Below are 24782 nucleotides of genomic sequence, written 5' to 3'. Positions count from 1 at the left end.
CTACCTCCGCTTGCCCATTGGCTTGCGGGTGAGCCATAGAGGTGAACCGTAACTCAATTTCATTTTTTTCACAATACTTCTTGAATTCCTCATTGTTGAATTGTGTTCCATTGTCAGTGACGAGGATACGGGGAATTCCATATCGGCACATAATGTTTTCCCACAGGAATGGTGCAACCTGCTTAGTTGTGATCTTGGCCAAGGGTTTGGCTTCGATCCACTTGGTGAAATAATCAATGGCTACAATTAAAAACTTCCTTTGTGTTGTGGCCATGGGAAAAGGTCCCAAAATATCCATTCCCCACATAGCAAAAGGAATGGGCGAGTTGATAGAGGTCAGCATCTCGGGGGGTTGTCTAACAACAGGTGCATGCTTCTGACAGCGGTCACATTTCTTCACGTATTCTTTGGCATCAACCATCATTTCTGGCCAATAAAAGCCTAAACGAGTTATCTTATGAGCCAAGGCCCTGCCCCCCAAGTGTTGTCCACAAATACCTTCATGCACTTCTTCAAGAGCCAAGCGTGCCTCATCAGGCATGAGACACCTCAAGTAGGGAACCACGAAAGATCTTTTGTAAAGAATCCCATCTATCAAAGAGTACCTTAGTGCTCGAACAGTTAACTTCCGTGCTTCAGTTGCATCACTTGGTAACCATCCGGTTTGAATGTGAGCCTTGATAGGATCAATCCATGACGTCCCCAGGCCTATGGGAGCCAAAAGCTTAACATCTATGCTTCGTGTCTTCAAAACACGGAAGTACACACTTCCTGAACTTTCTTCTATCTCAGATGAAGCAAACTTTGATAGCGCATCTGCCTTAGCATTTTCTTCCCTTGGAATGTGTTCAACATGGCATTCATTAAATTGGGTCATCACAGCCCTTACTAGGCGGACATACTTAGCCATCGTATCATCCCTTGCCTCAAACTCTCCCTTTACCTGGGATATGATCAGCTTCGAGTCTCCACGGACCTTTAAGTTTTTGACTCTAAGTGTCCTAGCTAGACCAAGGCCAGCTATCAGGGCTTCATACTCTGCCTCATTGTTTGTGGTTGGGAAGTCTAGCTTCATAGCATACTCAATTAAGAACCCATCAGGGCTTTGCAAAACCAACCCTACTCCACTGGAATTTGTTTTTGATGCTCCATCAAAATAGAGAACCCAATATTCTTTCTCCTTATCATCCTTCTCTCTGTCCCCATTATCGACTCCCTTGTCTTAAGGTATGGTATCTTCCTGCCCCCCGACTTCTTGGTTGGGTATGGTATATTCCACCACGAAGTCAGCTAGTGTCTGGGCTTTTATGGCCGTACGTGGCTTATACTTGAGATCGAACTCTCCCAACTCTATTGCCCAATTATTCAATCTCCCACTTGCCTTGGGACCGTGAATGATATTTCTCAGTGGCTGATTCGTTAGCACCTCAATCTGATGAGCCTGAAAGTAAGGACACAGTTTTCTCGAAGCCATTACCAAGGCTAGAGCAAATTTCTCAATAGTTGAATAATTCAATTCAGCACCATGCAGAATTTTGCTGACATAATATACGGGTTTCTGGACTTTTAGCTCCTCCTTAACCAACACCGCGCTCAAGGCGCTCTCTGAAACAGCCAAGTACAAGAATAAAACTTCATTCAAAGATGGTTTGGCCAACAACGGGTCCTGAGCTATATATTTCTTTAACTCTTCGAATGCCTTCTGGCTTTCCTCATTCCATACAAAGTCTTTGATATTCTTTAGTGACTTGAAGAATGACAAGCACTTGTCTCCTGACTTGGAGATGAATCGTCCTAGCGCAGCGACCCTTCCTGTGAGCTTCTGAACATCCTTGACAGTTTTTGGTGGTTCCATGTCCAGGATTGCCTTTATTTTATCGGGGTTAGCCTTAATTCCTCTCTTTGAGACCATCAATCCCAAGAATTTTCCAGATCCTACTCCGAAAGCGCACTTCGTAGGATTCAACATCATCTTGTGGTACCTCAGGATCTCAAAAGCTTCCCTCAAATGGGTTATATGATCAGTCTTTACTAGAATCTTGACTAACATGTCATCAACATAGACTTCCATAGTCTTACCAATAAGATCCTTAAAAATTTTATTTACCAACCTTTGATAGGTGGCTCCCGCATTCTTAAGACCAAACGTCATAACAAGATAATAATAAACACCAAAGTCTGTGATAAATGATACCTTTGGAATGTCATCCTTGTGCATCTTAATCTGATTATATCCGCTAAATCCATCCATGAAACTCAGCATTTCATGCCCAGCAGTGGCATCAATCAAAGTATCAATCCTTGGCAATGGAAAACAGTCTTTAGGGCATGCATCATTCAGATCAGTGAAAGTCTATACACATCCTCCACTTTCCATTAGCCTTCTTAACCATTACAGGGTTTGCTAACCACTCCGGAAATTGAATCTCCTCAATGAAACCAGCCTCTAAGAGCTTCTCTACTTCCTGTTTTATAGCCTCTTGTCTTTCCGGGGCAAAATTTCTTTTCTTTTATTTCACTGTCTTCCGGCTTGGATCCACGTTTAGCTTGTGAGTAATCAACTCCGGGTCTATGCCTGGCATATCAGCTGCTGACCATGCAAATACATCACTATTGTCTTGCAAAAATCTCACCAACTTCCCTCTAAGGGGCTCCTCTAGTGTGGCTCCAATGAAAGTCATCCTCTCAGGATTCTCGGGGTCTAAAGGAACCGAAACCAAGTCTTCTGCTGGCTTTTCTCTCTTCTCGTCATTTTCTCGGACATCCATATCTTCAATAGGAAGAACCTGCCCCCCGACTCCATCTGCCCTCAAAGAGGCCACATAACAGCTTCTTGCCATTTTTTGATCTCCTCTTTCTTCTCCAATCCCATTTCGGGTGGGAAACTTCATGACTGAATGGTAGGAAGAGGGGACTGCCTTGAAGGCATGTATCCCTGTTCTCCCCATGATAGCATTATAAGTTGAACTAGCCTTTACCACCACGAAATCCAGCATCTGCGTTGCTTGCCTTGGTTCCGTACCTATGGTGGTTGGCAATTTGATTATCCCTTCCACATGACATTCTACTCCAGCAAATCCATATATCGACATGTCAGTTGGTGTCAACTGGGAGTCGTTATACCCCATCCTTAGAAAGGTGTCATGGAGCAAGATATCCACAGAAGCACCATTATCCACAAGGACCCTCTTAACCGGGCTATTTCCTATTATCGGTGTTATGACCAGCGGGTCGTCATGAGGGAACTTCACACCCTCTAGGTTGGAATCATCAAAAGCCAATGTTACTTCTGTCCTGGCCCTCTTCGGGGCTTCTCCAACAATATGCATAACCTCCCTAGTATATGTCTTTCTGGAATTTTTGGACAATCCAGCAGCAGTTGGACCTCCAAAGATCGTGTTTATCACAGGTCCTCGAGGGCGTCGCGGTCCTCCAAAAATTGCATTTATAACCGGCCCTCTAGGTTGGGGATTCTGCCCCTGATCATCTTGGTCCCTCCTACGATCTTTAAAGTTCTTCCTTCCATTATTATTTTTGTCCCCTCCATCTCCAGTATACTTATTCAATCTTCCTTTTCGAATCAAAAACTCAATTTCGTCTTTCAACTGCCTACACTCATCGGTGTCATGGCCAACATCCTTGTGAAACCTGCAATACTTGCTCTTATCTAGCTTGGCGGGATCAGCCTTCAAGGGCTTAGGCCAGCGAATATCTCTATCTTTCTCAATCTCCATCAAAATCTGACTTCTAGGAGCATTCAGCTTAGCGTATTCAGTGAACTTTTGCCCAGGTCCTCCCTTCTTGGGGGTTGAATCAGGGTTTTGTTCGGTTCTAGAATATTTGTCCTTTGCAATATATTCTAAATCAGTTTTCCGCTTCTTGCCTCCAGTGGGCTCATTACTTACTACGGTCTTCCTCATACTTTCTTCAACCTTGATATACTTCCCTGCCCTCTCTTGGAGCTGCAACATGCTTTCAGGGGGACGTTTGGCCAAGGACATCTTGAAAAACTCGTCCCTAGTTCCTTGTTGCAGTGCTATCATGGCTACCTTATCATCAAGGTCCGGGACTTTTAAAGCCTCCTTTGTGAAACGATTCAGGTAATCTCTCAAGGATTCCTTAGCTCCCTGCACAAGACTCATAAGAGATGCTAAACTTTTCTCATGGACTCTTCCACTGATGAATTGCTTAATAAAAGCCTGACTTAATTCTCTGAACGATCCAATAGAGTTTGGGGGCAAGCGACTGTACTATCTTTGAGCCATACCCGACAGGGTTTGAGGGAAGGCCCGACACTTTATAGCATCATTCACGGGTTGCAGCAGCAGTGGATTAGAGAATGTCTTAACATGATTAGCGGGGTCTCCCGTGCCATCATAGGCTTTGATAGTGGGCATCTTGAATTTCCTTGAGATATGGGCATTCATTATCTCTTCTGTGAAGGGTGGAGTTGGATCATCAGGATCTCCAAGGGGAAGGAGATTGCTTGGATCAGTTCTTGGGACGACAGCTGTTATGGATAAAAAATCAAGGTTATTACTTGCTGTATTTAATACTAAGATTCGGGAGCTCAAGGCCTTTAATGGCTGCTCTCGTGTTTCGTGACTCAATCTGCCTTTACGAGATGCCTACGTATCTCTGTGAATTAGAGAATCAAGCCAAAAAACGTAGTTCTGATTGGTGGGGGTGAGACCCCTTATATAGATGTTGGGAGTCCTTGAATTGGACTTGGTATAGGAGACTTGGTGGGCAAGTCTCATAATTAGAATGGACTTTGGAGTCCTAGGTAGTAGGAAACTGATTCCTTATCCTTTTAGGTCCCCTTGAGGCTAATCTCCAAGGATTTATATCCTTATCCGGACTCTTTTCAACATCTGATTTGTCCCTTATTAATTAATTACGAATTTAATTAATAATCAGGGCTTTTGGGCCTTTTTTTATTCCATCAGGCCGGATCTGGTCCATCAGGCTTAACCTTTCTGGTCTGAGTATCATATATCTTTTTATTGGGCCTAGCAGCCCACAGATTGTACAATTAATGCAATATTTAATTATACAATCATAATTTATTTATCCCTATCATTTGCCCCCCAACTTTTGGGAAACATTGATTAGGTTTCGCAGAAGTTAAGTCCATTCGTTCCCTTACAGGGTTTCATTTTTCCGTAAAGTGTGGAGCGACCTACACATTTACAATGAATTTTTCCTTTTATTCAGGAATTATCTTAATTTCCAGGAATTTTTCCCTTATTTCCGGGATTTTTCCCTTATTTTCTGGATTTTTCCCTAATTTTCTGGGATTTTCCCTAATTTTCTGGGATTTTTCCCTAATTTCCTGGGATTTTCCCTAATTTTCGGGATTTTTCCCTAATTTTCTGGGATTTTTCCTAATTTTCTGGGATTTTTCCCTAATTTCCGGGATTTTCCCTAATTTTCTGGGATTTTTCCCTAATTTCCGGGATTTTTCCCTAATTTTCCCTAATTTTCTGAAATTTTCAGATTTCCAGCCCTTTTTCAACCAGGATCCTAGTCGAAATTTCGACCTGGATCCTAGTCGAAAATAGGGGTCAGTCTTGCCATCCTGGTCGAAGGAATTCGACTAGGATCCACGACCTGGAATTCGACCAGGATCCTAGTCGAAATTTCGACCTGGATCTAGGACCTGGAATTCGACCAGGATCCTAGTCGAAAATTCGACCTGGATCGAGGTCGAAAATTCAACCCCCCCTCTTTTTTTTATGAGCCTATCGACTAGGATTTCGACTAGGATTCTAGTCGATATTTCGACCTGAATCCTGTTCGAAAATTCTTTGGTTTTCTTGCTTCCTGGTCGAAGGATTTCGAGTAGGATCCACGACCTGGAATTCGACCAGGATCCTAGTCGAACTTCGACCTAGGTTTTTAATCCCTATTTTTTGAAAGATGCTTGGTTTTATTCGACCTCATTCCTGGTCGAAGCTTCGACCTCAATTCAGTTCCGTTATTCCAGCTATTTTCGGGTGTCTGCTCGAAAGATTTCGGGCAGGATTCACGACCTGGAATTCGACCTGGATTCTGGTCTTTTTTACCCGCTATTTTCGGGTGTCTGCTCGAAACATTTCGGGCAGGATTCACGACCTGGATTTCGACCTGGATTCTGGTCTTTTTTACCCGCTATTTTCGGGTGTCTGCTCCAAAGATTTCGGGCAGGATTCACGACCTGGATTTCGACCTGGTTCCTGGTCTTCCACTAGCCTTCTTTATTTAGCTTTAATTTAGGGTATTGTATTTTCCAAATCCTAATTGGATTTGGGCCTAGCCTTTTTTGTTGGGCCTTATTAAATTTTTCTGAGCCTCTATTATTGGGCTTTTCCAAATCTTATTGGGCCTCTTTTATTGGGCCTTTTCAAATCTTATTGGGCCTCTTTTATTGATCTGGGCTTAATACACCCTGTTAAGAATGCTCTAGAATTCATTGGAATATTCTGGAATATTCTTTTTTCTGGGCTTTTTCTTATGGGCTTTTGTCCTCAATGGGCTTTTCGTCCCTTCAACTTCCTTTTCCTCTTATATAAAGGAATGAGGAAAGGCTATTACTCCTCACTTTCTCATTTCTTAGTTTTCTTCTTCATCTTCCTGCTAAGATTCTCAGAGGAATAACAGCAAGTCGGAGCTCAAAGCCTTTTTTCAGGAGCGCTTCTTCAGGTAAGATTCCTCCCTTTGCTTTTCATTTCTATTTTTCCATTGTGTGCCATTTTAAGATAGCCTATTTACGTGCCTCATACTTTTTTCAGATGGCTGACAAAAGAATGACTCGTTTGGCCAAGATGAACGTGGCTAGAAAGTCCAATGATTTTCCTATTCGATCGAGGTATACTTCCTTAATCGACATGATCAACACTCGAGGGGACGAGTATCCGTCTGATGCGCATCTGGACGCGCACGATCATATCAGTGCTTTACGGGATCCCAAGGAGCTGGAAAAGTTGAGCAGCTGCTTCAAAATCAAGGAGCCTTTTAAGCTGGTTCTTGCGGGTTCGGCCGACAGGGCCTGTCAGTGGAAGAAGGACGCGCTATGCGTCTATAGGGATACTCTGAGGGCAGGTATTAGACTCCCTTTTCATCCATTCATTCCTTTACTACTGGCTGATGTGGGCATCAGCCCTTGCCAACTTCCCCCTAATTCCTGGAGGTTGATTCTGTGCTATCTGTCGCAATGCGCCAAGCACAACGTCCCCACATCTGTTGCTGTCTTCAGGAAGATTTTTCAATTCAAAAACAGCCCTGATAAAAGTCCGGGTTGGGTTTCTATCAACCAGCGCCCCACTATCCCCCATATCGTAAATGGGAAATCCATCCCTGACAACAATTTGGGGTGGAAGAAAGATTTTTTGTTTGTTATTTGGGAAGGTGGAGATTGGGGCTCCCTGTTTCGATCATCCTTTGGGCTGGCCGTAGACGGGAGCCCGAATGACATAACTTTGTCTGAGGAGGAGGCTAGAGGTTTCAACCTCCTTACGCAAGACAACAACACTTCCCATTGTTGGGACCTTATCCGGGAGACCGTCCTGGTAGAACGCGGCCTTTCTCCCGTTAATAAGAAAAGTAAGTTCCCTTTCTTATCTCCTTTATTTCCTGCACTTTTATTTCATTGATTTTCAACTGACTTTGTTTGTTGCAGTGGCTGAGAAGATTGAGGAGGCTACCAAGCCGAAGGACCTGGAGACAACCAGGATGAAGAGGGCCGGGAAGATCTTTAAGGACCCTCGACTGGGTGACCGCTTCCCGGAGTTCCTTCTTCAGGCGACGGAGCCAGATGAGGAAGGCCCCAGCCAAGTTCTGCGCACCAAGCAGAGGCCAGGTGCCTATTTTCAACCTGCTTGGGGGATCCGGGGCAAGGACTCAATTGTGGGCAGCACGGCCCTGTCCAAGGAATGGTCTAAGCATTCCATTTCCCCGGTGGATTATCAAGATTTTGTCCTTCAACAGGACTTGGAGGGGAATGAGCTGTTTGGAGCCCAAGCTCTAGCGACGGTACGTACTTTACTTATGCTTTTTACAATTCTCTTTTCTTTCTTTTCTAAACCTTTGCTATTTTCTCCTGCAGGCTAACGCCCATTTTCAAGGGGCAATTCACCAAGCCAAGGCTTGGAAGGTTGGCCTGGAAGATGCCAACAAGAAGTTGGAGGAGGCCAATCAAAAAATTGAGGCCCTTGAAGCTCAATTGGCCTCTTCCACTTCTGACCTGGAGACGGCCCGGGCTGAAAATGTCATCTTGAAGGCGCAGAAGGAAAAAGCCTTTGATGGCTGGATGGACACTCAAGAATTCAAAGACTTGATGGTGGAGCATGACGCCCTTCTTCATCCTGTTAGCTATAAGGAAGGCTGGGACGCTGCTGTGGAGGCCATCCAGGATGAGTTTCCCGAGGTCCTTGAGCAGTCACCCTTTCCTTGCCCAGTGCGGGTTCCAGAGCTTGGAGGTGTTACTGAAAAGCTTGCTGGCATGATCAAGGATGGAGAGGAGGAAGATTCCTCCGAGGAGGAATTCGAGCCTGTCGCTAAGAAGGCCAGGGTGGAAGAATCTCCCAAAGTAGTGCCTCAACAGCCATCATCTCCTGCTGAGGGAACTTCTACAGGGACTTCGGAGGGGACGACCGAGACGTCCGAAGAAACGACTGAAACTTCCGAAGAGACTTCGGATAGTGGTTCTGAGGAATCTCAGCCTTCCAAGGCCTAGCTTTTTGTATATCTTCTTTTTGAACTTTATTTATATCAGAACTTGTTACCCTTCGGGGTTATGTTTTATACGTTGCTTTTCTTGCCTTTTTCTGTTTTAACTTTACAATCTTAATACGCATTTGAACTTTAAACATCCTTAGATAGAAATAATTTCAAACTCTTTAATATGAAGTCTGGTTTTCCAAAACCTTACATAGCATGGGTTTGACCCTAATCAACAATAACTAGACAATGTAAATTCTACTGGAATATAAAATCCTATGCAAGCAAAGCTTCAAGGTGCTTTTAAACCTACTTGTCAATGACAAGTGAGAAACGTACTTCACCTATCTTACACGTAGTAAACCTTCAGGTTTTGTGCGTGCCAGGTCCTCGGGACTTCAAAACCTTCCATAGTTTCCAGCTTGTAGGTTCCTCTACCCTGAACACTCTTGACTCTGTACGGCCCTTCCCAATTCGGGGCAAGCTTTCCTTTCTGTCCAACACCAGAAGCCTCTATTTTTCTCAAGACTAGATCTCCTTGTTTAAAAAATCTCTCTTTAACCCTTAGGTTGTAATAGAATGAAGCCTTTTTCTGATATTCTACTATCTTTGCATGTGCCTCATCTCGCACTTCATCAATTAGATCCAGGGCTAACCTCTGCCCTTCCTCATTTTCTACAGCATTGAAAGTCTGAATCCTTGGAGAGGAACGCGATATCTCCACGGGAACTACTGCTTCTGCCCCATATGCCAACATGAAAGGAGTTGCTCCTGTCGTGACCCTACAGGTAGTCCTATAGGCCCATAATATTGGAAGTATCTCATCCACCCAATTATTTCTTGACTTCTCGATCCTCTTTTTTAGTCCATCCAGGATTATCCGATTTGCTACCTCTGCTTGCCCATTGGCTTGCGGGTGAGCCACAGAGGTGAATCGTAACTCAATTTCATTTTCTTCGCAATACTTCTTGAATTCCTCATTGTTGAATTGTGTTCCATTGTCAGTGACGAGGATACGGGGAATTCCATATCGGCACATAATGTTTTCCCACAGGAATTGTGCAACCTGCTTAGTTGTGATTTTGGCCAAGGGTTTGGCTTCGATCCACTTGGTGAAATAATCAATGGCTACAATCAGAAATTTCCTTTGTGCCGTGGCCATAGGAAAAGGCCCTAGAATATCCATCCCCCACATGGCAAAGGGGATTGGGGAGTTGATAGAGGTCAGCATCTCGGGGGGTTGTCTAATAACTGGTGCATGCTTCTGACAGCGATCACACTTCTTCACATATTCTTTGGCATCAACCATCATTTCTGGCCAATAGAAGCCTAAACGGGTTATTTTATGAGCCAAGGCCCTGCCCCCCAGGTGTTGTCCACAAATACCTTCATGCACTTCTTCAAGAGCCAAGCGTGCCTCATCGGGCCTGAGACACCTCAAGTAGGGAACCACGAAAGATCTTTTGTAAAGAATCCCATCTATCAAAGAGTACCTTAGTGCCTGAACAGTTAACTTCCGTGCTTCAGTTGCATCACTTGGCAACCAACCGGTCTGAATGTGAGCCTTGATGGGATCAATCCATGACGTCCCCAAGCCTATGGGAGCCAGCAGCTTAACATCTATGCTTCGTGTCTTCAAAACACGGAAATACACACTTCCTGAACTTTCTTCAACCTCAGACGAAGCGAACTTTGATAGCACATCTGCCTTAACATTTTCTTCCCTTGGAATGTGTTCAACATGGCACTCATTAAATTGGGTCATCACAGCCCTTACTAGGCGGACATACTTAGCCATCGTATCATCCCTTGCCTCAAATTCTCCCTTTACCTGGGATATGATCAGCTTCGAGTCTCCACGGACCTTTAAGTTTTTGACTCTAAGTGTCCCAGCTAGACCAAGGCCAGCTATCAGGGCTTCATACTCTGCCTCATTGTTTGTGGTTGGAAAATCTAGCTTCATAGCATACTCAATTAAGAACCCATCAGGGCTTTGCAAAACCAACCCTGCTCCACTGGAATTTGTTTTTGATGCTCCATCAAAATAGAGAACCCAATATTCTTTCTCCTTGTCATTCTTCTCCCTGTCCCCATTGTCGACTCCCTTGTCTTGAGGTATGGTATCTTCCTGCCCCCCGACTTCTTGGTTGGGTATGGTATATTCCACCACGAAGTCAGCTAGTGCCTGGGCTTTTATGGCCGTACGTGGCTTATACTTGAGATCGAACTCTCCCAACTCTATTGCCCACTTAATCAGTCTCCCACTTGCCTTGGGACTGTGAATGATATTTCTCAGTGGCTGATTTGTTAGCACTTCAATTTGGTGAGCTTGAAAATAAGGACGCAGCTTTCTTGAAGCCATTACCAAGGCTAAGGCGAATTTCTCAATGGCTGAATAATTCAACTCAGCACCATGCAAAATTTTGCTGACATAGTATACGGGTTTCTGGACTTTTAGTTCCTCCTTAACCAACACCGCGCTCAAGGCGCTCTCTGAAACAGCCAAGTACAAGAATAAAACTTCATTCAGAACTGGCTTGGCCAACAACGGGGCCTGGCCCATATACTTCTTTAATTCTTCAAATGCCTTCTGATTTTCCTCACTCCATACAAAGTCTTTGATGTTCTCTAGTGACTTGAAAAATGACAAGCACTTGTCTCCTGACTTGGAGATGAATCGTCCTAACGCAGCAACCCTTCCTGTGAGCTTCTGAACATCCTTGACAGTTTTGGGGGGTTCCATGTCCAGGATTGCCTTTATTTTATCGGAGTTTGCCTCAATTCCCCTCTTTGAAACCATCAATCCCAAGAATTTTCCAGATCCTACTCCGAAAGCACACTTCGTCGGATTCAACATCATCTTGTGGTACCTCAGGACCTCAAAAGCTTCCCTTAAATGGGCTATATGATCAGTCTTTACTAGACTCTTGACTAACATGTCATCAACATAGACTTCCATAGTCTTACCAATAAGATCCTTAAAAATTCTATTCACCAACCTTTGATAGGTGGCTCCTGCATTCTTGAGACCAAACGCCATAACAAGATAATAATAAACACCAAAGTCAGTGATAAATGATACCTTTGGAATGTCATCCTTATGCATTTTGATCTGGTTGTATCCGCTAAACCCATCCATGAAACTCAGCATCTCATGTCCAGCGGTGGCATCAATCAAAGTATCAATTCTAGGCAGCGGAAAACAGTCTTTGGGGAATGCATCATTCAGATCGGTGAAGTCTATACACATCCTCCACTTTCCATTAGCCTTCTTCACCATTACAGGGTTTGCTAACCACTCCGGAAATTGAATCTCCTCAATGAAACCAGCCTCTAAGAGCTTTTCCACTTCCTGCTTTATAGCCTCTTGTCTTTCCGGGGCAAAATTTCTTTTCTTTTGTTTCACTGTCTTCCGGCTTGGATCCACGTTTAGCTTGTGAGTAATTAACTCCGGGTCTATGCCTGGCATATCAGCTGCTGACCATGCAAACACATCACTATTTTCTTGCAAAAATTTCACTAACTTTCCTCTAAGGGGCTCCTCTAATGTGGCTCCAATGAAAGTCGTCCTCTCAGGATTCTCAGGATCTAAAGGAACCGAAACCAATTCTTCTGCTGGCCTTCCTCTATTCTCATCATTTTCTCGAACATCCATATCTTCAATAGGAAGAACCTGCCCCCCGACTCCATCTGCCCTCAAAGAGGCCATATAACAGCTTCTAGCCATTTTTTGATCTCCTCTCTCTTCTCCAATCCCGTTTCGGGTGGGAAACTTCATGACTGAATGGTAGGAAGAGAGGACTGCCTTGAAGGCATGTATCCCTGTTCTCCCCATGATAGCATTATAAGTTGAACTAGCCTTTACCACTACGAAATCCAGCATCTGCGTTGCTTGCCTTGGCTCCGTACCTATGGTGGTTGGCAACTTGATTATCCCTTCCACAGGACATTCTACTCCAGCAAATCCATATATCGGCATGTCGGTTGGTGTTAACTGGGAGTCGTTATACCCCATCCTTAGAAAGGTGTCGTGGAGCAAGATATCCACAGAAGCACCATTATCCACAAGGACCCTCTTAACCGGGCTATTTCCTATTATTGGTGTTATGACCAGCGGGTCGTTATGGGGAAACTTCACACCCTCTAGGTCGGAATCATCAAAAGCCAATGTTACTTCTGTCCTGGCCCTCTTCGGGGCTTCTCCAACAATATGCATAACCTCTCTAGTATATGCCTTTCTGGAATTTTTGGACAATCCAGCAGCAGTTGGACCTCCAAAGATCGTGTTTATCACAGGCCCTCGAGGTCTCGGCCCTCCATAAATGGTGTTTATAACTGGTCCTCTAGGCTGGGGGTTTCGCCCCTGATCGTCTTGGTCCCTCCTACGATCTTCAAAGTTCTTCCTTCCATTATTATTTCTGTCCCCTCCTTCTCCAGTATACTTGTTCAATCTTCCTTTTCGAATCAAAAACTCAATTTCATCTTTCAATTGCCTACACTCATCGGTGTCATGGCCAACATCTTTGTGAAACCTGCAATACTTGCCCTTATCTAGCTTGGCGGGATCAGCCTTCAAGGGCTTAGGCCAGCGAATATCTCTGTCTTTCTGAATCTCCATCAAAATCTGACTTCTGGGAGCATTCAGCTTAGCGTATTCAGTGAACTTTTGCCCAGGTCCTCCCTTCTTGGGGGTTGAATCAGGGTTTTGTTCGGTTCTAGGATATTTGTCCTTAGTGATATACTCCAAATCAGTTTTTCGTTTCTTGCCTCCAGTGGGCTCATTACTTACTACGGTCTTCCTCATACTTTCTTCAACCTTGATATACTTCCCTGCCCTCTCTTGGAGCTGCAACATGCTCTCAGGGGGTCGTTTGGCCAAAGACATCTTGAAAAACTCATCCCTAGTTCCTTGTTGCAGTGCTATCATGGCTACCTTATCATCAAGGTCTGGGACTTTTAAAGCCTCCTTTGTAAAACGATTCAGGTAATCTCTTAAGGATTCCTTAGCTCCCTGCACAAGACTCATAAGAGATGCTGAACTTTTCTCATGGACTCTTCCACTGATGAATTGCTTAATAAAAGCCTGACTTAATTCTCTGAATGATCCAATAGAATTTGGGGGTAGGCGACTGTACCATCTTTGAGCCATACCCGACAGGGTTTGAGGGAAGGCCCGACATTTTATAGCATCGTTCACGGGTTGCAGCAGCAGTGCATTAGAGAATGTCCTAACATGATTAGCGGGGTCTCCCGTGCCATCATAGGCTTTGATAGTGGGCATCTTGAATTTCCTTGAGATATGGGCATTCATTATCTCTTCTGTGAAGGGTGGAGTTGGATCATCAGGATCTCCAAGGGGAAGGAGATTGCTTGGATCAGTTCTTGGGACAGCAGCCCTTCTTCTTACCGGACCATCCAGGTCTATGATAGGAGGAGGATTTCTCCCCCTAGGAGGTATGTGGGGTCTGGTGGCTTGTGAGCCTCCAAATCACGCCTCAGCCTTTGGATTTCAGCCTCATGAGCCCTGATCTTTTCCTGCACTTCTTGGGGATTCGCCCCTGGGGTGCTTTGGGGGCGTTGCCTTCCATCGGCCATTGGCTCTTTTCCAGGACGCCTCCTTCTCGGGGCCACTTCATCATCCGAAGATTCAGAGTCTCTCTCAGTGTATAGACCAGAAAATTCCCGATCCTCAGGGATAGGATCCAAACCTCGTATATAGGGGGGCGACCGCCCTCGTGCTTCGCTTCGCCCAGCATATCCGCTTCCTCCAACCTCAGGGTGAAGGGGCATCCCATAAGGGGGGTTAGTAGTAATAATAGTTGAATATTCATACCCGACGGGTCGAGAATTCACAGGTATATGTATTTGTTGAACTTGAGGATTCGTACCTTGAATAGTCGGGGGAGTTGTCCCTTGTGGCTGAGGATGAGTTGCCCCTGTCTGGGCTTCCCCCTGAGTAGATGCATAAGTTGAATGGGGAGGAACCTCCACGGTTGATGAAATCACCTAGGTTGTCTCTAATGGTGTTCCTTCCTCTAGAGCTCCAATTGTTCTCCGTGTTCTCGCCATGGTTGTTGTTGTTTTTCCCACAGACGGCGCCAAATGTTATGGATAAAAAACCAAGGTTATTACTTGCTGTATTTAATACTAAGATTCGGGAGCTCAAGGCCTTTAATGGCTGCTCTCGTGTTTCGTGACTCAATCTGCCTTTACGAGATGCCTACGTATCTCTGTGAATTAGAGAATCAAGCCAAAAAATGTAGTTCTGATTGGTGGGGGTGAGACCCCTTATATAGATGTTGGGAGTCCTTGAATTGGACTTGGTATAGGAGACTTGGTGGGCAAGTCTCATAATTAGAATGGACTTTGGAGTCCTAGGTAGTAGGAAACTGATTCCTTATCCTTTTAGGTCCCCTTGAGGCTAATTTCCAAGGATTTATATCCTTATCGGGACTCTTTTCAACATCTGATTTGTCCCTTATTAATTAATTACGAATTTAATTAATAATCAGGGCTTTTGGGCCTTTTTTTATTCCATCAGGCCGGATCTGGTCCATCAGGCTTAACCTTTCTGGTCTGAGTATCATATATCTTTTTATTGGGCCTAGCAGCCCACAGATTGTACAATTAATGCAATATTTAATTATACAATCATAATTTATTTATCCCTATCAACAGCCCTTCTTCGTACCGGACCATCCAGGTCTATGACAGGAAGAGGATTTCTCCCCCTAGGAGGTATCTGGGGTCTGGTGGCCTGGTGAGCCTCCAAATCACACCTCAGCCTTTGGATCTCAGCCTCATGAGCCCTGATCATTTCCTGCACTTCTTGGGGATTCGCCCCGGGGTGCTTTGAGGGCGTTGCCTTCCATCGGCCATTGGCTCTTTTCCAGGATGCCTCCTTCTCGGGGCCACTTCATCATCCGAAGATTCGGAGTCTCTCTCAGTGTAAGGACCAGAAAATTCCCGATCCTCGGGGATAGGAGCCAAACCTCGTATATAGGGGGGCGACTACCCTCATGCTTCACTTCGCCCAGCATATCCACTTCCTCCAACCTCAGGGTGGAGGGGCATCCTATAAGGGGGTTAGTAGTAACAATAGTTGAATATTCATACCCGACGGGTCGAGAATTCACAGGTACATGTACTTGTTGAACTTGAGGATTCGTACCTTGAATAGTCGGGGGAGTTGTCCCTTGTGGCTGAGGTTGAGTTGCCCCTATCTGGGCTTCCCCTTGAGTAGATGCGTAAGTTGAATGGGGAGGAATCTCCATGGTTGATGAAATCACCTGGGTTGTCCCTGATGGTGTTCCTTCCTCCAGAGCTCTAATTGTTCTCTGTGTTCTCGCCATGGTTGTTGTGCTTTCCCACAGACGGCGCCAAATGTTATGGATTAAAACTAATATATATGATTGCTGTATCTAATAATAAGGAACGTGAGCTTCAAGGCTCGCTTTTGACTGTTCTTGTGTTTCGTGACTCAATCTGCCTTAACAAGATGCCTACGTACCTTGCTGATTGCCAAGGATCAAGTCAAAAAATGTAGTTATGATATGTGGGGTGAGGCCCCTTATATAGATTTTGGGAGTCCTTGAATTGGACTTGGTATAGGAGACTTGGTGGGCAAGTCCCATAATTAGAATGGACTTTGGAGTCCTAGATAGTAGGAAACTGATTTCTTATCCTTTTAGGTCCCCTTGAGGCTAATCTGTAAGGATTTATATCCTTATCGGGACTCTTCTCAATAGCTGATTTTTCCCTTATTAATTAATTACGAAATTAATTAATAATCAGGGTTTTTGGGCCTTCTTTGTTTCATCAGGCCTGATCTGGTCCATCAGGCCTGATCAGCATGTTAACCTTTCTGGTCTGAATGTCATACATCTTCTTATTGGGCCCAGCAGCCCATACCTTGCAATATTTAATTATACAATCAGGATTTATTTATCCCTATCACAATGCTTATGTTGTGTTGGTTCATGAAATAATGATAAGAGAAAGGAAAATAAAAAGAAACTGAAGTGGAAAGGAATATAAAGGCAATAGAGTTTGAGGAATGATAAGGGAGTTGGGTATGAGGAAACCCTAAAGACTCGTAGCAATAGAAATAGAAAAGTATGTAATCGTCAGGATGAGGGTGATTCACCATGAGTTAAAGCTGATGGATGAAGCCATGAAAGATACATATATTTTATCCCCTTTAAGTTGGGAGGATTCGAGGAAACCTTGAGATAGTCCGAAGGATAAACAAAGAGACGCGGATAGACTGAGGAGACAAGAAAGTAAGAAATTAGGAAAATTGGATGAAGGAAGTGACCTTCAAGAATGTGAAGTGTAAGACTGGTGGCTTGATACCCAGAAAGGGAGACGCCAGGTATGAAAGATATCCCAACATTAAGATGACTGTTGAGGTAGATAAAGAGGTAAATGAGTAGTTATAACTAAAAAGTTCACGTTGAACACGACCAATATCTTCCAGAACATCCCTGTTGTCATTACCAAATTAGGAAAGAAAAGCGGGTAACCATTGTTATCTTTTGAAGGCCATATGGGTTGACCTCAGTTTGAATAAGGATGCTATTATGAAATTGGTATAGACTATCTTGGTGGGAATGATTGAATAAGATAATCTATCAAGGATATATGACTTGATTTATCCATGGAAGGATGCAAGTACCTTTTTAAAGGTGGAATTAAGGATATAACTTTGATAACTTGAGATGAACCATAGGGGAATGCATGAAGGTTGGCATTTCACCCTTAATAGGGACAATATGAGTTTTGACAGTATGAATTAGAAAGGATTAAGGTAACAACAACCTTTAAAGATCAGTAGAGAAATTTTTCAGAAGTATATAGACAATGGTTCTAGTATTAGTAAATGGTATTTTGATATGCCGTGTATCTAGGGAATATAGGAGGAACGATTCAAGGATAATCTTAGAGGTCTTACAAGGAGAAAGGTAATATTCAAAGTTCTCAAGAATAGAAATTTTGATAGAGGAAATATGACATAATTATAATAATGCCAGGTGGGCACGTGTTGAACCATAAAAAAGTATAGATCGACCCAATGAAGGTCGAGATTGGTGAAAACAAGTAGGACCCAAGATAAGAGACATCCTAAGTATGATCGAGAGTCAGTCATGAAAATGTTAACCTCTAAAAGACCGAGGTAATAACTTATGGAAAAATGGTGATATTTTTTTTCTTTTCACCAAAGCGTAAGGAAGAGCATTTTCACACAAGCAGTGATTGGAAATGAGATAGAAAATTTAGTTGCAGATCATTTAAAAGACATTGATTGTAAGGAAATTTTACTATCAGGAAAGGCCAAGGAGGTGGCCGACACTTTAAGTGTAAGAGGACAATTATAGGCGCTCGTGCCAGAGGAATACAGTGATAATGGTTAAAGCCGTGAAGGTTGTATTATGGTGTGGAAGATTGACATTCCTTCTGATGATTGAGCGATACTCAACCGTGATAGTAATTTGGTAAAGATTTAATTTATGTAATCGTCGTGAGCGGGCTATCTATCTTATAAGGTCATATCTTGAGATAAGCCAGGATCATGTTACAAAAGGACTAAATGAACCTTTGAGCTTCATGTCTCCTAATAAATATATATGGTTAATAATGGTATTAACCTGCTATCATTGCTTTCATTGAAACTCTTCTGCAATTTTATCTGCTTCATGTCATATGTATGTCAAGTTCAGGAGTGTTCTTCATAATCATGAACGGTGATCATGTTACCTCCTTTGAAGAATTTGATACGAGATGTATGGACTCCGTATGGTTAGCTATTAAGACTTTATGGAAAACGAATGACTACAGTAGGTCAATGGTGGACCATAGTAATGCAGGAATGATTCTACGAGTAATGAGCCGATTACTTACAACTGTGAGAGTTGTATTGGAATGGATGTTGAGATTGAGTACCACTAATCGGGTCGTGGTGGTGTATAAGTTATCATTGATAGACTAATTAAGTAGATTATCTACCTATTGAATACTTATTCTTTCTTATCAATAGAGAGTCGTATTACTATACAAGGAAGGTTGCGGTGCAAGCATAGAATTCTAGTAATAGTGATGTCTAGAATGAGATCCCAGATTCGATTTTCGTTGTCGAGGGAGTTTCAAAGGTGATTGTGTATAAGCTCGAGGAAGAGCATGGGTCCATAAAAAGATGGACGGAATAGCAAAAATATTTAAGCATGTGAAATACGATGCTATAATACTTGATGTTGGTATATATACGTATATGTTTTGTTCTCCTATGACAAACCTCTATAGTTCAGAGGTAGATTCCAAGCCAGATATTTTGTGGCAGTATATTTTATATATATACCATTCTCTTCAATTCGTTCTTTTCTCTCCTTTTCATTTCATATAAGCTGAGAAGAACAACCCTTCCAGAAGGGGAGGTATTATCGAATGACTATCTATCTGTGTGATAGAAGCCTAGTAGGATACCATCTATTGTTTAATTACTTGTCAAGTACTAAAGGCTGGCCACCTTCTGTACTAACTATGCGATGTAACAAGTGTTCATGATCATAGTGATCTCTCAATAAATTCTTTTACCTCTATATGATGGATCAAGCTTTCGAAGATAGAAGCAGCTAGAAATGAAGTAGTATCAGTACGGTGGTATTCTGATTCTAACGCGTTCGTGATACTAAGGTTGACGCAGTTATTAAAAGGTTATAGAACGCTAGCGAGTAAAAGTATAGCCGGAATAATATTATGTACGGAAGATAGTAACGCTTACGAACTGGAAAAGAGTGGGTATTGAGAAGCAAAAGCTGTAGATCTAGATGAGATAATGAGAGTCTGTACAATAGACTTGAAAGAAATTTGGAATGATCACTTAACGCAGATTGAGTTTTCTTACGATAATCGATCGTATGTCAGTATCGAGGTATCGCCTTATGAGATCCTTGAGGGAACACAATGTCGATCTCCATTATGTTAGGATGATGTTGCAGAGCGCAAGATGCTCGGACCAGCAGTGGTCCAAAGGACCAAGGATATAATAGATCTAATTAGAGGCCGGCTGGTAGTAGCCCAAGATGGACATAAGAAGTATGTTGATTTGACATGAAAGGACAAGGAATAGAAAGTAGGGGACCTAGTGTTGTCATAGGTATACCCTTGGAAAGGATGGATGTGGTTCGGAAAGAAAGGAAAGCGACGAATTATTGGACCCTTGGATATATTAAGTCGTATTGGGAAGTTAACATATGAGCTAGCCTTACCCCGAACCTTAGCAAGTTCATAACGTGTTCCATGTATCAATGTTAAGGAAGTGTAATCCGGATGCCAGACAAATAGGGGCATATGAGCGCATAGACATGCAACCAGACGTAACCTATATGGAGCAACTAGGAAGGGTTATAGATAAAAAATGGACAAGTGCTTAGAAGAAGGGTTATCATGCTAGTCAGGGTTTGTGGCAGAACCATAATGTGGGAAAATTGACTTGAGAGTTAGAAAGTGCAATGCTAAGAAATTATTTCTATTCATTTTCTATCTGATTCCGGGACGGAATCCTTTTAAGGAGGGGAGACTGTAATAACCCCAAATTTTTTGGACTTTTTGTAAACCTTATGAATAGTGATTTTGCTGATTATGTTGAATAAGAAAACTTTTCATGCCACACAATGTAGCAGTTCTTTTATTGATATTCTGAGGTCTTATTAGTACTCTATATGGTATATAAGTGTATGTAAAGATCGTCAGAATCCAAATCCGAACACTTTGATTTTTCCCGAAAACCCACCAAATACCAAAAGAATTGAGTATAAGGTAACATGATAAAAATGATTTAAATTCAAGGATTTTTAGAGAGGATCATAAAAGGAATATAAAATATTGAGAAAGGTTTAGGGGAACCTAAGTAATAAGATCCCAGGTATGATCCCTCAAACGATAAACGAGAACGAAAGTTAAGCGAACTGTATAACTTATCAGCGATCATTAGCCAAGTAATTAGGAGTTAATCAAAGAGGTTAGTGATGATGATGTCATCACACCAACAAGAAGAAGACAAGTGTGGGAAGATGACATAAGAGGATGATTTAAGCATGACCAAATGGGAAGGAATTGTTGGTTGATTATAAGCCACACAAATTTTACCATGGTAAAAGGTTAATTAAACAAAACAAAAAAGTAGCAACCAAGCCAAGGCAAAACAAATCACAAAACACAAATTAAAAGTTGACTTTTACTTTCCAAGAACAAAAGCTCTCGGCCAAAACCAGAGCAGCAACTTCAAACTACCATATCTCCTTCAATACTCACTCAAATAGTATGTTTTATAGCTCTTTCGAAAGGTATTGAGATGGCCTACAACTCTTGTTCACAAGTCTCGTCCAAATAAGCATGGTAAGACCCTCTTTTTAACAGTTCTTTCAATATGACTTTTAGAAACTTCAAAACCTAACTTTGTGTTCTTGATTTCTTTGGAAAGATCAAGCTTGTAGGAGGCTCCCTAAGACTTCCTAGCTACTCTAATCACTCCAAGGAAGGTATAACACCTCCAAACCCTAACTTTACTTTGAGTATTATGATGGTTTTGATGGTTATAGTAAATGAGAAGCATGATGCTTGTGTGTTTAGAGTTTGGATTGGATTTGTAGTGATTTGGATGTTGAAATCTTGTTTATAGTTAATGAAACTTAAGTATAGCTAGTAGTTCATGTGTGGGGTTGTATAAATTGGAAAATCTTGAGGTTTGGGGACTGATGTAGTAAGGTTTGGATGAGGGTTGGTTGTATTGTTTGTTGTGAGTTGAATGGTGGTTGTTTGGAGTGGTTTAAAACTGGGTAATCGCGTAAACATAGTCGTCGTAATGCCCAATTTCATACAACTACTTGTTCTTAGTGTTCGGGACAGAGAGCTAACTATTGAATCTGTGACTTTGCCATTTTTAGTTAGATTATGTCGTAAGCTACGTTTTGATATGTGGTTCGCTTGAATCCGATGTACTGTTTAGGAGAAACGACCGTTTTAAGTAACGGCATTTCGCGAACGAACCATTACCCCTCGCCTTACTTTGAAACCTTGGTTAAGGCCCTTAAATGACTAATTGGAGTATGAAACAATTATGTAAAGTGGATTAGGCAGTTGGTAGAGTACTCGCGAAAGAATCGCCTTAAAATTCTTAATGATTAATTTATTAAAAATGGTGGAGCCAAGGGTACTCGAACGACTTATGTGATTCATTAAGCGTAGAAGTGACCATAAGCAAACGTTAGGGTTCAATTGGTTAAAGTCTAGTTTCTTAAGCGACCGTGGTTTAATTTTGACTTATGTTGTTATTCATAGGTTATCGGACCCACTCTAAGTTTAAGTCTAACCGGGAACACTCAGGCAAGTTTTCTACCCGTTATACTGTTGTTGTGATGTAAATATATGTATATGCATTATTTTGTGATAAGTGCATGATTGTTATTAGCAAATTTTGCGATATATTGGAGCATGCTGATATGGGATATATGCATGTCTGTTTCGTAATCTTGATATCTAATTGTTGATTCAAATGCTTATAAGTTTCATAATACATATGCTAGAGATAAGCAGTAGTTGCGTATACCCTTAGTATAGGGGACCCAAAGGTGAACATTTTCTAAATCGGGAGTCGATGTTCCCGAGTATAATATATATATATTTATATATATATATATAAATATTGATATAGTTTTCAAAACTATTAATCGAATAAGGTTTATTCGATAACTTCATTTTATTTAATGAATATTATTTTGAATATTCATTCGAGGAATTATGACTCCGCTTCTTTTATTAAATAATATTCTTTATTTTATTAAAGAATAATGTTTTGATAATCAAACTTATTTTCGATTATTCAAATAAAGATCGTATTTTCGTATAAGTATATCTTTGGTTATTTATTATTCATTTCAAGTATGAGTCTTAAAACTTCTACTTCAATTATTTTTATAAGGATTATCCTTAAGGGAATATTATTTAAATAATAATATTCAGATTTTTTCTAATATATCGGGACTGATTTATTTCATTAAATCAGCATTACTCCAAATATTCTTAAAAATGTTTTCGAGTCTTCAAAATGATTTTAAAAGTTAGAGCGGATCCCAAAACTCGTTTTCAAATTTAAGATCTTCCTTTCGAAGGGGATTTAAATACTCGCTTAAAAATTGAGGGATCCGGCTCTGTGGTGTATTTTATATTCGCAACGAGGTTGCTGTTTTAATAAATGAATTAATTACTTACCCAACGTTCGGGAAGTAAGTCCATCTAATTGAGTCGGCATAAGCGACATGCCGGGGTACGGTCTATCAAAGTGTAAGTGGCTGGGTGGCAGTCCATAAATACTATGAGAATGCTCATATATTGTTAATTATTATACACATTATTTCGGTGGGCTTATTGCTCACCCTTGCTTTCTTCTTTCATTACACAACAACAGATAGACAAGATGAACAGGACCAAGCTCCCAATTCGTGAGCGGATAGGAAACGTTCCGCAGTTTTCTGTAGGCGTTGATGCCGTTGTAGCTGAGGTAGGGTCTACCAATAGGCTAGGCTTTCAACTTTTGATGCACCAGACTTATGTATATTTATGAATTGTAATAATGGCAAAGAAATGTAAATTTATTCAGAAACCCTTTTGAGGTGTAATGACTTATAATTGTGGAATAAAATGACTTCTGTTATTGTTTGGTATTCATCTCTGAGACTATAACTTGTGGTGTGTGTGTATATTGTGGGGTCACAGTAGGCAGTAGTTGGTTGATTATTAAGATTAAGTATTATTAAGGGAAATGGAACTTGTGACAACCCGAATCCCCGACCCCGGATTTGGGGGTGTTACACTATTACTTTCTCCGTGTATGTTGAGTTGAGGCGCGAGTTTGACATGCTTCAGGGCAAGTACGACCGACTGATAGATCGACTGAAGAACGTGTATCCAGACAGCCGAAACTATGAAGGGAAGCCTAAAGAGCAGATGACTGCGAGACTTGAGACTTTGGTTTAGTACGTTAACACTAAGCTTGAGGAGATGCCATCGCACCGAGACCGCACCAGCCAGTATATCATCCAGATGGTGGCGGATGAGCTCCAGAGCATTATGAAGACGCTTCGAGAGGAGAAGACTACCAAGCCCCATTCCGATGGAGTGGAGCCTTAGTTCTTTCCATTACCAACCTTCCAATTATAGTATTATCAGACTTCGTAGAAATTCCCAGTTGTTTCCTTTAAATAAGCATGTTATTCCTAGAATTAGACTTTATCCTGATCTTGATGTAATGAGACCTTTAGATTTCCAATATTATGCACTATCGTTCCATTTCCATTAGTATTTAAGGGACAGAGGCAAGAGCAACTGTTTCTTACAATCGTTCAGGCTAAGAAGTTACTTAAAAAAGGTTGTGAGTCGTTCCTAGATTATGTAGTGGATTCAGAAAAGGGCAACCCCAGCATAGAAGATATCCCCGTAGTTAACGAGTTCCCAGATGTGTTTCCAGATGAACTACCGGGATTACCACCAGATCGACAAATCGAGTTCGAGATCAACCTTGCTCATTGCACATAACCAGTTTCAAAGGCCCCATATAGGATGGCACCAGCAGAAATGAAAGAGTTGGCGAGCCAGCTACAAGAATTGTTGGATAAAGGAGTGATACGGCCAAGTACGTCGCCATGGGGAACACCTGTTCTATTTGTAAAGAAGAAAGATGGAAGTGTGCGGCTATGTATAGATTATCGGGAGTTGAATAAGGTGACGATTAAGAACCGTTACCCGCTACCAAGAATAGATGACCTATTTGACCAGCTGAAGGGAGCAAAGTGCTTTTCAAATATTGACTTGAGATCCGGATACCATCAATTAAAGATCAAAGAAGAAGATATTCCCAAGACAGCATTCAGGACCAGATACGGACATTATGAATTATTAGTAATGCCTTTTGGATTGACTAATGCCCCGACCGCATTTATGGATCTGATGAATCGGGTATTTAAAAAGTATTTGGACAAGTTCGTAGTGGTATTCATTGATGACATCCTTATTTATTCAAAGTCGGAAGA

This window comes from Apium graveolens, chromosome 5 (assembly GCF_009905375.1).
Source record: "Apium graveolens cultivar Ventura chromosome 5, ASM990537v1, whole genome shotgun sequence".
Classification (NCBI taxonomy): Eukaryota; Viridiplantae; Streptophyta; class Magnoliopsida; order Apiales; family Apiaceae; genus Apium; species Apium graveolens.
Note: the sequence above shows the minus strand (reverse complement) of the source record.